This window comes from Nomascus leucogenys, chromosome X, assembly GCF_006542625.1.
Source record: "Nomascus leucogenys isolate Asia chromosome X, Asia_NLE_v1, whole genome shotgun sequence".
Classification (NCBI taxonomy): Eukaryota; Metazoa; Chordata; class Mammalia; order Primates; family Hylobatidae; genus Nomascus; species Nomascus leucogenys.
Genome location: NC_044406.1, coordinates 65,215,995 through 65,229,709, shown reverse-complemented (window position 1 = coordinate 65,229,709; position 13,715 = coordinate 65,215,995). Strand labels below are relative to the sequence as shown.

At 41.1% G+C, this 13,715-nt stretch overlaps 2 pseudogenes; both read right to left on the bottom strand.

The window, feature by feature from the left end:
• Positions 1 to 3,994: 3,994 nt before the first annotated feature.
• Positions 3,995 to 13,521, bottom strand: LOC100580519 (annotated as a pseudogene).
• Positions 8,264 to 9,503, bottom strand: LOC100600955 (annotated as a pseudogene).
• Positions 13,522 to 13,715: the final 194 nt, after the last annotated feature.

Below are 13,715 nucleotides of genomic sequence, written 5' to 3'. Positions count from 1 at the left end.
AGAATAATAAAGAAGAAAAGAGAGAATAATAAAAGAGATACAATAAAAAATTATAAAAGGGATATCACCACTGATCATACAGATATATAAACTACCATCACAGGATATTATAAACTAGTTTACTATGCAAGTAAACTAGAAAATCTAGAAGAAATGGATAAATTTCTGGACACGTAATCCCTTCCAAGACCAAACCAGGAAGACATCAAATCTCTGAATAGACCATTAACAAGTTCTGAAATTTAGGCAGTAATTATTAGCCTACCAACAAAAAAGAGCCCATGACCAGACTGATTCACAGCCAAATTCTACCAGAGGTAAAAAGAGGAGATGGTACCATTCCCTCTGAAACTATTCCAAACAATAGAAAAGAAGGACTCCTCCTTAACTCATTTTATGAGGCCAGCATCATCCTGATACCAAAACCTGACAGAGACACAACAAAAAAAGAAAATTTCAGGCCAATATCCCTGATGAACAGCAATGCAAAAATCCTCAAAATACTGGCAAACCTAATCCAGCAGCACATCAAAAAGCTTATCCACCACGATCAAGTCAGCTTCATCCCTGGGATGCAAGGATGGTTCAACATATGCAAATCAATAAATGTAATCCATCACATAAACAGAACCAATGACAAAAACCACATGGTTATCTCAATAGATGCAGAAAAGGCCTTCGATAAATTCAACACCCCTTTATGCTGAAAACTCTCAATAAACTAGGTATTGATGGAATGTATCTCAAAATAATAAGAGCTATTTATGACAAACCTATAGCCAATATCATACTAAATGGGCAAAAGCTGGAAGCATTCTCTTTGAAAACCGGCACAAGGAAAAGATGCTCTCTCTCACCACTCCTATTCAACATAGTGTTGGAAGTTCTGGCCAGAGCAATCAGGCAACAGAAAGAAATAAATGGTATTCAGATAGGAAGTGAGGAAGTCACACTGTCTCTGCTTGAAGACAACATGATTGTATATTTAGAAAACCCCATCATCTCAGCCCAAAAACTCCTTAAGCTGATAAACAACTTCAGCAAAGTCTCAGGATACAAAATCAATGTGCAGAAATCACAAGCATTCCTATACACAAATAATAGTCAAGCAGAGAGCCAAATAATGAGTGAACTCCCATTCACAATTGCTACAAAGAAAATAAAATACCTAGGAATACAATGTGCAAGGGACATGAAGGACCTCTTAAGGAGAACTACAGACTACTGCTCAAGGAAATAAGAGAGGATAGAAACAAATGGAAAAACTTTCCATGGTCATGGATAGGAATAATCAATATCGTGAAAATGGCCATACTGCCCAAAGTAATTTATTGATTCACTGCTATTCCCATCAAGCTACCATTGATTTTCTTCACAGAATTAAAAAAAGCTACTTTAAATTTCATTTGGAACCAAAAGAGATCCTATATAGCCAAGACAATCCTAAGCAAAAAGAACAAAGCTGGAGGCATCATGCTACCTGACTTCAAACTATACTACAAGGCTACAGTAACCAAAACAGCATGGTACTGGTACCAAAACAGATATATAGACCAATGGAACAGAACAGAGGCCTCAGAAATAACACTACACATCTACAACGATCTGACCTTCGACAAACCTGACAAAAACAAGCAATGGGGAAAAGATTCCCTATTTAATAAGTGGTGCTGGGAAAACTGGCTACCCATATGCAGAAAACTGAAACTGGACCCCTTCCTTACACCTTATACAAAAATTAACTCAAGATAGATTAAAGACTTAAATGTAAAACCTAAAACTATAAAAACCCTAGAAGAAAACCTAGGCAATACCATTCAGGACATAGGCATGGGCAAAGACTTCATGACTAAAACACCAAAAGCAATGGCAACAAAAGCCAAAATTGACAAATGCAATCTAATTAAACTAAAGAGCTTCTGCACAGCAAAAGAAAATATCATCAGCGTGAACAGGCAACCTACAGAATGGGAGAAAATTTTTGCAATCTAACCAGCTGACAAAGGTCTAATATCTAGAATCTACAAGGAACTTAAACAAATTTACAAGAAAAAAACAACCCCATGAAAAAGTGGGTGAAGGATATGAACAGACACTTCTCAAAAGAAGGCATTTATGTGGCAAACAAACATATGAATAAAAGCTCATCATCACTGTTCATTAGAGAAATGCAAATCAAAATTAGAAAATGAGATACCATTTCATGCCAGCTAGAGTGGTGATCATTAAAAAGTCTGGAAGCAACAGATGCTGGCAAGGATGCGGAGAAATAGGAACAATTTTACAATCCTCGTGGGAGTGTAAATTAGTTCAAACATTGTGGAAGACTGCATGGCAATTCCTCAAGGATCTAGTACCAGAAATACCATTTGATCCACCAATCCCATTACTGGGTATATACCCAAAGGATTATAAATCATTCCACTATAAGACACATGCACACGTATGTTTATTGCAGCACTGTTCACAATAGCAAAGACTTGGAACCAACCCAAATGCCCATCAATGATAGACTGGGTAACAAAAATATGTTTTATATACAACATGGAATACTATGCAGCCATAAAAAAAGATGAGTTCATGTCCTTTGCAGGAACATAAATGAAGCTAGAAACCATCATCCTCAGCAAAGTAACACAGGAACAGAAAACCAAACACCACATGTTCTCACTCATAAGTCGGGGTTGAACAATGAGAACACATGGACACAGGGAGGGGAACATCACACACCAGGACTTATCAGCTGGTGGGGGGAAAGGGGAGGGAGAGCATTAGGACAAATACCTAATGCAGGCAGGGCTTAAAACCTAGGTGATGGGTTGATAGGTGCAGCAAACCACCATGGCACATGTATACCTATGTAACAAACCTGCACATTCAGCAAATGTATCCCAGAACTTAAAGTAAAATAAAAAAAGTATTCCCTAAAAAATTTCTTGAAATAATTACCAATCCAGTAGGAATGAGCACCCTTAGAGACCCAGATTGGGATCCCTAACTATCTCTTCTCCCCAAAGGAATGAGGGCCTGTTCATCAAATGGCTGATTTCACAGCTAGAATTTATTTTCAGATTGAATACAAGGAGAACAACTATATGCCAATAAGTTGGAAAATCTAGAAGAAATGGACAAATTCCTAGACACATACAACCTACCAAGATTGAACCGGTAGAAATCCAAAACCTCAGCAGACCAATAACAAATGATGAGCTTGAAGTCATAATAAAAAGTCTCCCTGGTTAAAAAAAAAAAAAAAAAAAAAAAGAAAGAAAGAAAGAAAAAAAGCCTGGGACCCTATGGCTTAATTGCTGAATTCCACCAAATATTTGAAGAACTAATATCAATATTACTCAACCTCTCTGGAAGGAAGGAAAATACAGTCCAATATCTCTGATGGATATTAATACAGAAATCCTCAACAAAATACCAGCAAACTGAATTCAACAATACATTAGAAAGGTCATTCATCATGACCAAGTAAGATTTATTCCTGAGACACAAGGTGGTTCAACATACACAAATCAATGTGATACATCAATGTCAACAGAATGAAGGATAAAAACCTTATGATCATTTCAATGGATGCTGAAAAAGCATTTGATAAAATTAAACATCCCTTCATGATAAAAACTCTCAAAAAGCTGGGGATAGAAGGAACATACCTCAACATCATAAAAGCCATATGCAGCAGACCCACAGCTTGTATCATACTGAATGGCGAAAAACTGAATGCCTTTCCTCTAAGATCTGGAACACAACCAGGATGCCCACTATCGCCACTGTTATTCAACATGGTACTGGAAGTCCTAGGAAGAGCAATGAGTCAAGACAAAGATGTAAAGGGCTTCCAAATTTGAAAGGAAGGAGTCAAATTATCCTTGTTTGCAGATGATATGATCTTATAGTTGGAAAAACCTAAAGACTTCACCAAAAACTATTAGAATTGATAAACAAATTCAGTAAAATTACAGGATAGAAAATTAACATACAAAAAACAGTAGCACTTCTTTTTTTCAAGTAAAGCTATTTAATTATCCAAAAGAATCCTTCTGCGGTAAGAGGAAGTGAGCCCCGTGAGCCCTCACTTCCTAGCACTCTGTGTGCTGATGTAGTTCTGGAGAAGTGATAGCACCTCTGCCTGCTGGCTTATGTTGGTGACTTTGCCCTGAAAGCAGCCTTTCTTCCCTGCTCCTTTGCCTTCTAGGACCTCATCCACCCTGGGCCCCAGGGTCTCCATGGTCTCAGGTGGCCCTGCCAGTAAAAAGAGCCCAGCACCTTTCTCATCACCCATGGTTAAGAACAGGAAGGAATCCTCTGACCCAATCTCATTGGCAATGATATTCATGAACTATGAATCACCCTCCTTCCTGTGTAATATGACCACATCCCCCGAGTCTGAGTTGGTCCTGAGGCTATGGGCAATGTGCGCAGCTGAATCTCTGAGCAGATTCAGGTTGTTCTTGTGCAGGAGCTTGGTGGAGTTCTGGAGCTTTTTCTTTTTTATTTTATTTTATTTTATTTATTTATTTATTTAGAGACAGAGTCTCGCTCTGTTGCCCAGGCTGGAGTGCAGTGGCATGATCTCAGCTCACTGCAAGTTCCACCTCCTGGGTTCACGCCATTCTGCTGCCTCAGCCTCCCAAGTAGCTAGGACTACAGGTGCCCGCCACACGCCCGGCTAATTTTTTATATTTTTAGTAGAGACGGGGTTTCACCGTGTTAGCCAGGATGGTCATGATCTCCTGACCTCGTGATCTGCCCACCTCGGCTTCCCAAAGTGCTGGGATTACAGGCGCGAGCCACCACACCCAGCCACATTCTGGAGCTTTTTCACTGCTTCCATGTGATCCTCTGCTCCACACTTCAGCAGAGTGATTCAGTGCTTTTTCAGTTTCATGACTTCTCTTCATCCATTTCAGCATCTGGTTCCCAGCCAGAAATATCAGTTTGATTTTATTCCTTTTCCTCTTCTCGGTGCCTAGAATCTTAATGACTGGAAAGTCACGGAGATTGCTCATGGGGATCCCACAGCACATGTTGGAATCAACACCCTTGATGGTAACAATTCCAATGGGCCCAGCATGATCATCTGGCAGACCCCAGCCTCTCACCTGCTCTGCCTCAGGATCATTCAGGCTCAGTTCTCATACTTTGTTGAGCAGCTGATCTCTGATATTTTTATTGACACTCTTTTCAGTGGCAGTTATTTTCTCTGCATTCACAGAGGGGCTTTCCAGCATCACACTTCGAAATCTCCGTAACTCCCATGATGTTGTCTTTAACTCAAACAGATAATCAGCAACTGCTGTGATGAGATGCTGCCCTTAATGCTGCTGCATGTGGTCAAACCTCCACTCCCAGTCTACCCAGACCAGGACTTGGCTTCCAGGATCCAGGGGTGTCTGTGTGAAATGATCAGCCTGGGCCCCCAAGCGGGTCACTCCCAGCACAGAGATGTCATTGATTGTACCACCGTCATCAGGTTGTCTTCCGCCCTCAGGGAAAAGCAGCATGTCTTCCAGCACTATGTGAAAACTGCTCAGCACTTATTTCTTGTCATTGCTCCTTTCTGTCTGCAGCTCCGTGGGATCACAGGGGATTATGGTGGTGGTGGACTCCTGGGCATTGCTATTCTGCTGACACCAGAACACCATCATGGCCATCTCTGAGGCATCAGTAGTGTTTCTATATGCCAACAGTGAACAATCTGAAAAACATATTAAAAAGTAATCTCATTTACAATAGCCACACATAAAATTAAATACCTAGGAATTAACCAAAGAAGTTAAATATCTCTATAATGAAAACTATAAAACACTGATGAATGAAATTGATGAGATCACCAAAAAATGAAAAAATATTCCGTGTTCATGGGTTGGAAGAATCAATATTGTTAAAATGTCCATACTACCCAAAGCAATCTACAGATTCAGTGCAATCCCTATAAAAATACCAGTGACATTCTTCACAGAAATAGGATCCTAAAATTTATACAGAACCACAAAGACCCAGAATAGCCAGAGCTATCCTAAGCAAAAAGAACAAAACTAGAGGAATCACATTACCTGACTTTAAATAATACTACAGAGCTGTTGTAACCAAAACAGCATGGTACTGGCGTAAAAGCAGACACGCAGACCAATGGAACAGTATAGACAACCCAGAAACAAATCCACACACAAACAGTGAACTCATTTGTGACAAAGGTGCCAAGAATATGCACTGGGGAAAACACAGTCTTTACTCCACAAGCACAAGCAACCAAAGCAAAAATGGACAAATGGGATTACGTCAAGTTTAAAAGCTTCTGCACAGCAAAAGATACTATCAACCAAGTGAATAGACACCCCAAAGAATGGGAGAAAATATTTGCAAACTACCCATCTGACAAGGGATTAATAACCAGGATTTATAAGGAGCTCGAAGAACTCTACTGGAGAAAATCTAGTAATTCCAGTCAAAAATGGGCAAAATATTTGAATAGGCATTTCTCAAGAGAAGACATACATATTGCAAAGAGGCATATGAGAATGTGCTCAACATCATTGATCATTAGAGAAATGCAAATCAAAACTACAATGAGATCATCTCACCCAGTTAAAATGGCTTATATGCAAAAGTCAGGTAATAACAAATGCTGGCTAGGATGTGTACACTGTTTGGTGGGAAGGTAAAATTAGTACAACCTCTATGGAGAACAGTTTTCAGGTTCCTAAGGAGACAAAAAATATTGAACTACCATATGATCCAGAAATCCCAGTGCTTGGTATATACCCAAAAGAAAGAAAATCAGTATATCAAAGAGATATCTGCGTGCCTATGTTTGTTGCAGCAGTGTTTACAAGAGCTAAGATTTGGAAGCAACGTAAGTGTTCATCAACAGATGAATGGGTAAAGAACATGTGGTACATGTACACAATGGAGTACTATTCAGCCATAAAAAAGAATGCGATCCAGTCATTTGCAACAACATGGATGGAACTGTAGATCATTACATTAAGTGAAATAAGCCAAGCACAGAAAAACAAACATTTCATGTTCTTATTTACTTGTGGGATCTAAAAATCAAAACAATTGAACTCATGGAGATAAAGAGTAGAAGAATGGTTACCAGAGGCTGGGAAGGGTATTGGGGGCATGTGAGGGAGGTGGGGATGTTTTATGGGTACAAGTAATAATTAGAAAGAATGAATAAGAACTACTATTTGATAGCATAACAGGGTTACTGTAGTCAATAATAACTTAATTGTACATTTTAAAACAACTTAAAGAGTGTGATTGGATTGTTTGTAACTCAAAGGATAAATGCTTGAGGGGATGGATATTTCATTCTCCATGATGTGCTTATTTCACATTGCATGCCTGTATCACATCTCATGTACCCAATACATACATACCTCTACTATGTGCCCACAATTTTTTTCCAAACTATTGCATTTATTTTAAACAAGGGTGCAGACCCTAGACTCTCAGAAACACAACAGATACGAAGCTGAGACAGCTCTGGTGAAACAATAACTGAGAGACAGGGAACACCGAGGTATTCATGTCTGCCATCCAGGACCCCACACCCCACCTTTGGTCCAGATGGCCCCTTGGCCCAGGTGTCCCTGCTGCCAGAACACACTGGACTGGGGTACAGGAGTTGCATATTCCATGAGGCTAGTGTCAGGGGAAGCAGGGACTCACAGTTTCCAGGTTGTCCCTCTTCTCCTGGCCAATTTCCCTCCACAACCCAGGGGTTTCAGTCTCACATCAACTATCACATTTTAAAACAGAAAACAGGCAAAATGTTTGGTTAAAATAAAATGAAAACACTGCAGGGAAGAGACCTGAGTGTGCTGGTGGACACAGCACCCTGTGTACCTGTGGAAAGGGCAGGGCCAGCAAGGGCAGGAGATCTCCCTGTGGGTAGCTAGGCTGTGTGTGTGGCCCTCCAGGTGGTCCTAGGGAGGATGCAGGGACAGGGACAGTCCAGGTAGACAGCTATCAGGTAAGTAGGGCTCTGCCTGAGGTGTTCTGGCATCAGGAGGCTGCCTGACCTCCAATGGGCATGACACAGGCTCCAGGGAGCAATGGGACATCTGCCCAAAGGATCAAAGCCCAACTTGGTCAGATCCCAAGCTTCACCTGCATCATGTCCCTGGCTCTGCAAAGGGTACCCCGAACTCTGGGGACAAACCATGCCCTTGAGCAGCAGCTGGCTGCGTTGCCAAAACCAGGACACGTCTGTATCATACTCACAGAAAGCTGCACCATCCTGGTGTGACAGGCCACACTCAGTCACCCTAGGGTAACCTGGAAAAGAACTCCGGATGTGCCATGGAGAGCCCCCCACCTCTCAGAGGCCACCTCGCAGGGTGCTCCCCACCCCATTCTTTGAGTTTGGCTTGAGATTTTAGGAAGAATAATTTCAGATGAGGAAGAGAAGAAAGTCTGGTCCCAGCCCACTCTGGCAAGGATCGTTCCCCACCTCGTCAGCATCAAAGGAAGCCACATACACAGGCAGGACACACACAGCACGCACGGGGCGTAAGGAACTGTGCCTGCACACCACTCCCATACACACACACAACATAACCTATTGGCAGCTGGAGAGGCCGGGGCATGCTCCGGGAGCCGCCTTCAGGGCATATATGTAGGCTGGGTTGTAAGGAGGCTGGCTCTTGGGGTATGGCGCGGTTGCTCCTCCAGCCAGGGTCTCGTGGTAGGCCTGCGGGCCCATGGGCTGGGCCGAGTAAGGTGGTGGGTACTATGTTGGATAGGGTGCTGCTGGCATCCCTGGCTGGGGGAGCATGGGGTAGTAGCCCTGGTAGCTCGATCCAGGGTAGCTGGGCGGCATACTTGGAGGCTGAGTGTAAGGGGCGTGCACCACAGTGGTTAACGTGATGCTGGTGACAACCGGACATGGTCGGCGGCACATCTTGTACAGGCAGCAGGTGAAGCAGGTGATGATAGTGATGACAGACAGCACAAAGATGGTCAGGCTGATGGCCACCCATAGCTCCGAACCCCATGTTAGCCTCTGCCTTCACCCAGGGGCCTCCTGCACCCCTGGACTTCCCCTCTTTCCATCATGGGCCACTCAGTTTCAATTTCCTCCCCTTTTGGAGAAAAGGAAAGCAAATCTCCTCCCACAAAATTTTTTAAAAAAATAATACAAGGAAAGTATCAGGCGGGGCGTGGTGGCTCATGCCTGTAATCCCAGCACTTTGGGAGGCCAAGGCAGGCAGATTACTTGAGGTCAGGAGTTCGAGACCAGCCTGGCCAACATGGAGAAACCCCATTTCTACTAAAAGTACAAAAATTAGCCAGGCATAGTGGCAGGTACCTGTAATCCTAGCTATTTGGGAGGCTGGGGCAGGAGAATCGCTTGAACTCCAGAGGCGGAGGTTATAGTGAGCCGAGATTACACCACTGCACTCCAGCCTGGCGACAGAGTTAAGACTCCATCTCAAAAACAAACAAACAAACAAAAAAAGTATCAAAGACCACTGGGTCATGTCAAAGAGACTCAGAAGTCAATTTGATGAAAATCTCACAGGCCAAATATGGGACAATCTGAGCATCAATAAAAATCATAACTGCAATGAACTGTAAGCATAAAATATGTCTCACACAAAGATTTCATATTGATATTTGCAAAAAAAGTAATGTTCCTGTTGGTTGAACTGTGTCTCCCAAAAACATTCACATGTTGAAGTTTGGCTCAGTGATACATGCCTATAGTCCAAGCTACTCAAAAGGCTGAAGCAGGAGGATAAAGTCCAGAGGTTCAAGGCTGTAGTGAGTTATAATCATGCCTGTGAATAGCCACTACACACTAGCCTGAGCAACATACTGAAACTCTGTCTGCAAAAAAGAGTCCAAATGTTGAAGTCCTAACCCTCAAAACCTGAATGTGACAATAATTAAAGTTAGGATTTTTGAAATGGTAATTAAAATAAAATGAGAAGCATGTTAGTAGAAGCCTTGATTCCTTTGAAGTGACTATTGGTAGAAATATGGACATTAAAATGATTTTGGTGAAGGCTCAGAAAGAAAAGAGAAGAGCCGTAAAGAGAGAAAGCTTCTGTCATCTTATGGAATATATATATCATCATGAACATCATATGGTAAAAATTTGAATGTTTAAGGTTCTGGTGCGGTCTCAAACAGAAATGAGGAAAATGTTATTGGAAACGGGAGGAAAGGTTATTCTTGTTATAAAGTAGCAAAGAACTTGGACAATTTGTGTTCTAGTGTTTGGTGGAAAGTAGAATTTGTAAGTGATGAATGGATATTTAGCTGAGGAGATTTCTAAGCCAAGTGTCAAAGACCTGATCTGGCTTCTTTTTGCTGCTTTATAGTAAAATGTGAGAGAAGAGAACTAATTTGAGGAATGAATTGTTAAGTAAAAAGGAACCAGACTTGAAGATTTGGGAAATTCTCATCCTATTCATATTGCAAAACTTAGAAAGTGTGTTCTGGAGAGAACATCAAGGACATGGCTGGAAAACAATTTACTAAAGATATTACATGTGCAATTCATAGACCCAATGAACAGCTCAGCAGAATCCAGGAATAGAGAGGCAGTTGTCTAGGAAATATATGTCGACGACTCTCATCTGATTTTGTACCCCCTTTGAATTGCACAGGAGGCCCAAAAGGGTTTTGAGAATTTTGTACCAGCAGAAATGCTGCTAGCTTGGACTGAAGGGGACAGAGATGGGATAAAATGAAGGAAGGCTGTTGGACTTCTGGAATTCTACAGAATGAGCCAATAGAGCTATCCAGCTGTAAACATGTCTTATCCTTCAAGAAAAGAGAAGAATAACCCAAAGGTAGATCAGAGGTCAGCAGGGCTGTCACTTCTCCCTTGGGCCCAGAGGCACAGGCCTAGGGAATGTGGCTGTGTCCTCCAGATTTCATCTAGCCAGGCATCTGCTTGTGAGTGCCAGAGGGTGTGGGTCTGTTTTCTAGGGCTGAGGTGAGTAAGACTGCTTTCCAGAGCTGAGAAGGCTTGGCCACCACCTGGGTGGGCTCAGAGGACAGAACACTGACACAAAGAAATTTATTCTTGAGCCTTAAAATCTAATGGAATTTTCCCTGTTCTGGTTTGAATTTTTGTGCAATCCATGATCCTTTTCTTTCTCATTTTTTCTCCTTGAAATAGGAATTTCTATCCTATGTCTGTTCTACTATTGTATTTTTAAAGCAGATAACCTGTCTGGTTTTACAGGTTTTCAGATGGAGAGGAATTTTGCCTCAGGATGAATCATACCTCAAGTCACTCATATCTGAGTTAGATGACATTTATATAAGATTTTGGTGCTGAAATGTGGGGTGCTGCTTTAAAAATATAGAAGTGCCTTTTGAATTGGGTAATATGTAGTTGCTGGTAGAGTTTTGAGGAACAGAATGAAGACAGTGTGAAGGCACAGGGAGAAGATGGCCATCTCTAAACCTGAAAATTCTTCCCTGATGGTCCCTCAGGAGGAACTAACTCTGCTGACAAGTTGATTTCAGGCTTCTAGCCTCCATAACTGTGAGAAAATAAATTTCTGTTGTTTAAAGCTACCCAGTCTGCGGTACTTTGTTATGACAGCCCTCGCAAATTAATAAATGTCCTTTGGAAGATGATAGAGAACAATACATTGTTTGGAAAGCTGATTTTCAAAAAGGTAAAGAGAGAAGTATTTATTTTGACTTCCTATACAAACTGTACCTCAAGTTAAACAAAGCATCTGTACTTTTAAATTTTTTTTATGGATGGGGTCTCAGTGTGTTTCCCAGGCTGGAGCACAGTGACTGTTCACAGGTGTGATCATAGCATACTGCAGCCTTGAACTCCTGGTCTAAAGAAATTTTTTGCCTTTGCATCCTGAGTAGCTTGGACTACAGGTGTGTGTCACCATGCCTAGATTATATTTTGTAAGAAACATAGAGCCAGGGGACCATGTTAAATGACATCATTGAAACTCAATCAGCAAAATCCAGACTCTGGAAAAGTCTAAACAATAATTGACTATATTTCTTCAACAAATAATTTGCAAATAACAAAAAAAATAAGAGAATGAGGGGGAACTTAGAGAGTTAAAGAGGCTTAAGAGATATATTAACAAAATGCAAAACAAGTACGTGTAAGGTGCTTTGGGTACAGCTTGTGTGCATGTCAAATTATGTCTTCTCTTAATCGAGTCACTGCTGTGGTGACCAGTTCTATGCAAGCGTAATCTGACAAGGCCTTGCATTGGCCCAATGCAGTGTATGTCTTGCTTCTTGCACAGGGGCTTCTCTGATGCTAAATCATTGGGCAAATTACAGACCAGTGGGCAGTCAGACATGTACAAATAGGATGTGTGGCAGAATTAAGTCACGTGGGTTTATCTTAACTAATAAGGGAATGGGAGATGTTGGCTAAATCCTTCCCTCTTATGTCCTTCAACTAGACAGTTCTGAGATATATTTCATAATGCAACTCAGAAGGTCCCCAAGATCATATACCTGTTATCAGTTGCATGGTAACTAAAATTTGGAATTAGTCCTTGTACTGGCTTTCCTTCCATTTTAAAATACTCCTATATACTTCATTTCTACTCTTGGGATCAGTTCCCAAATAAATTACCCCACAGAGCTTTTGTCTGTTTTGGGTGGTGTTTTAAAATATGGCTTTTATTATTATTTAAGTAGGTAAGACCAACAAATCAGGAAATCCCTGCCATTGAAAAGACTGTTATACTCACAGATCACAAGAAGAGGCATGCCACACCGTCGGGGGTCACCCAGGAAAGCACCAGTGTCAGTCAGGAGGCAGAGGGTGAGGGAAGAATGTGGGCAAGAGCCTTTATTGTGGTTTCTGAGGGAAGGAATAGGCAAGTTAAAGTAAGCAGGTTTAGAATTAGCTAGTTTGAATAATTTTAGCAGGCTCTACGGCTTAAGGGCTTTTCCTAGTTGTCTGATACCCGACCCGGGGGTGATTTGGGCAGGTAAATAGTGGCCCTGTGCCTGAGAAGCCAATAAAGGAGGTGATTGAGGATGTGGACTCTGGAGTGGTTGGTTTGCATATGAAAGACACTTTCATAATCCAGTTGTTTACTGTCTCTAGAAATTGGCTAATCCTGGGAGGAGCAATCCCTCCAAGGTCAGCACTGCCTCAGGATGTCAAAGCATCAGAATATAGAAAATTAAAGAAATGGTTAATACAATTGAATACAGTTGGCCTTGTGATACTTTGATATCATATTAAAAACATATTGGGATGATGATAGAGACTATATAGTAGGACATATGTTTTCCCAAACGGCATAGATAACATTTTATAATGGGAATCAAAAGAAAGGAATGCAAGTAGAAGTATTAAATATGAGTTTTTATAGGCTGGACTATGATTAAGTTTCTCATTTATATGGCATTAACCAAAAAAAGCAGATCTGAAATTTCTGAGATCTCTAGCAATATCTTGTTGGAGTTGTAAAGTGTGTTAAAGTTTACATATATGTATGATATATATATTTATTTATATATACATATGTATGTGTATATATATCACATATACACATATAAATGTGTGCATGACAGATATAGACACACACACACATATATATGTATATATAAACAGTAATACCTTGGTGTATTTCTTGGGTCAAAGTGAAGAGTCAAACAGTTATGTTGCTGCAGGTTATGAACTGATGTTAGTAAAATATATGTAGATATTAGTAGTATTTTTGTGTGAC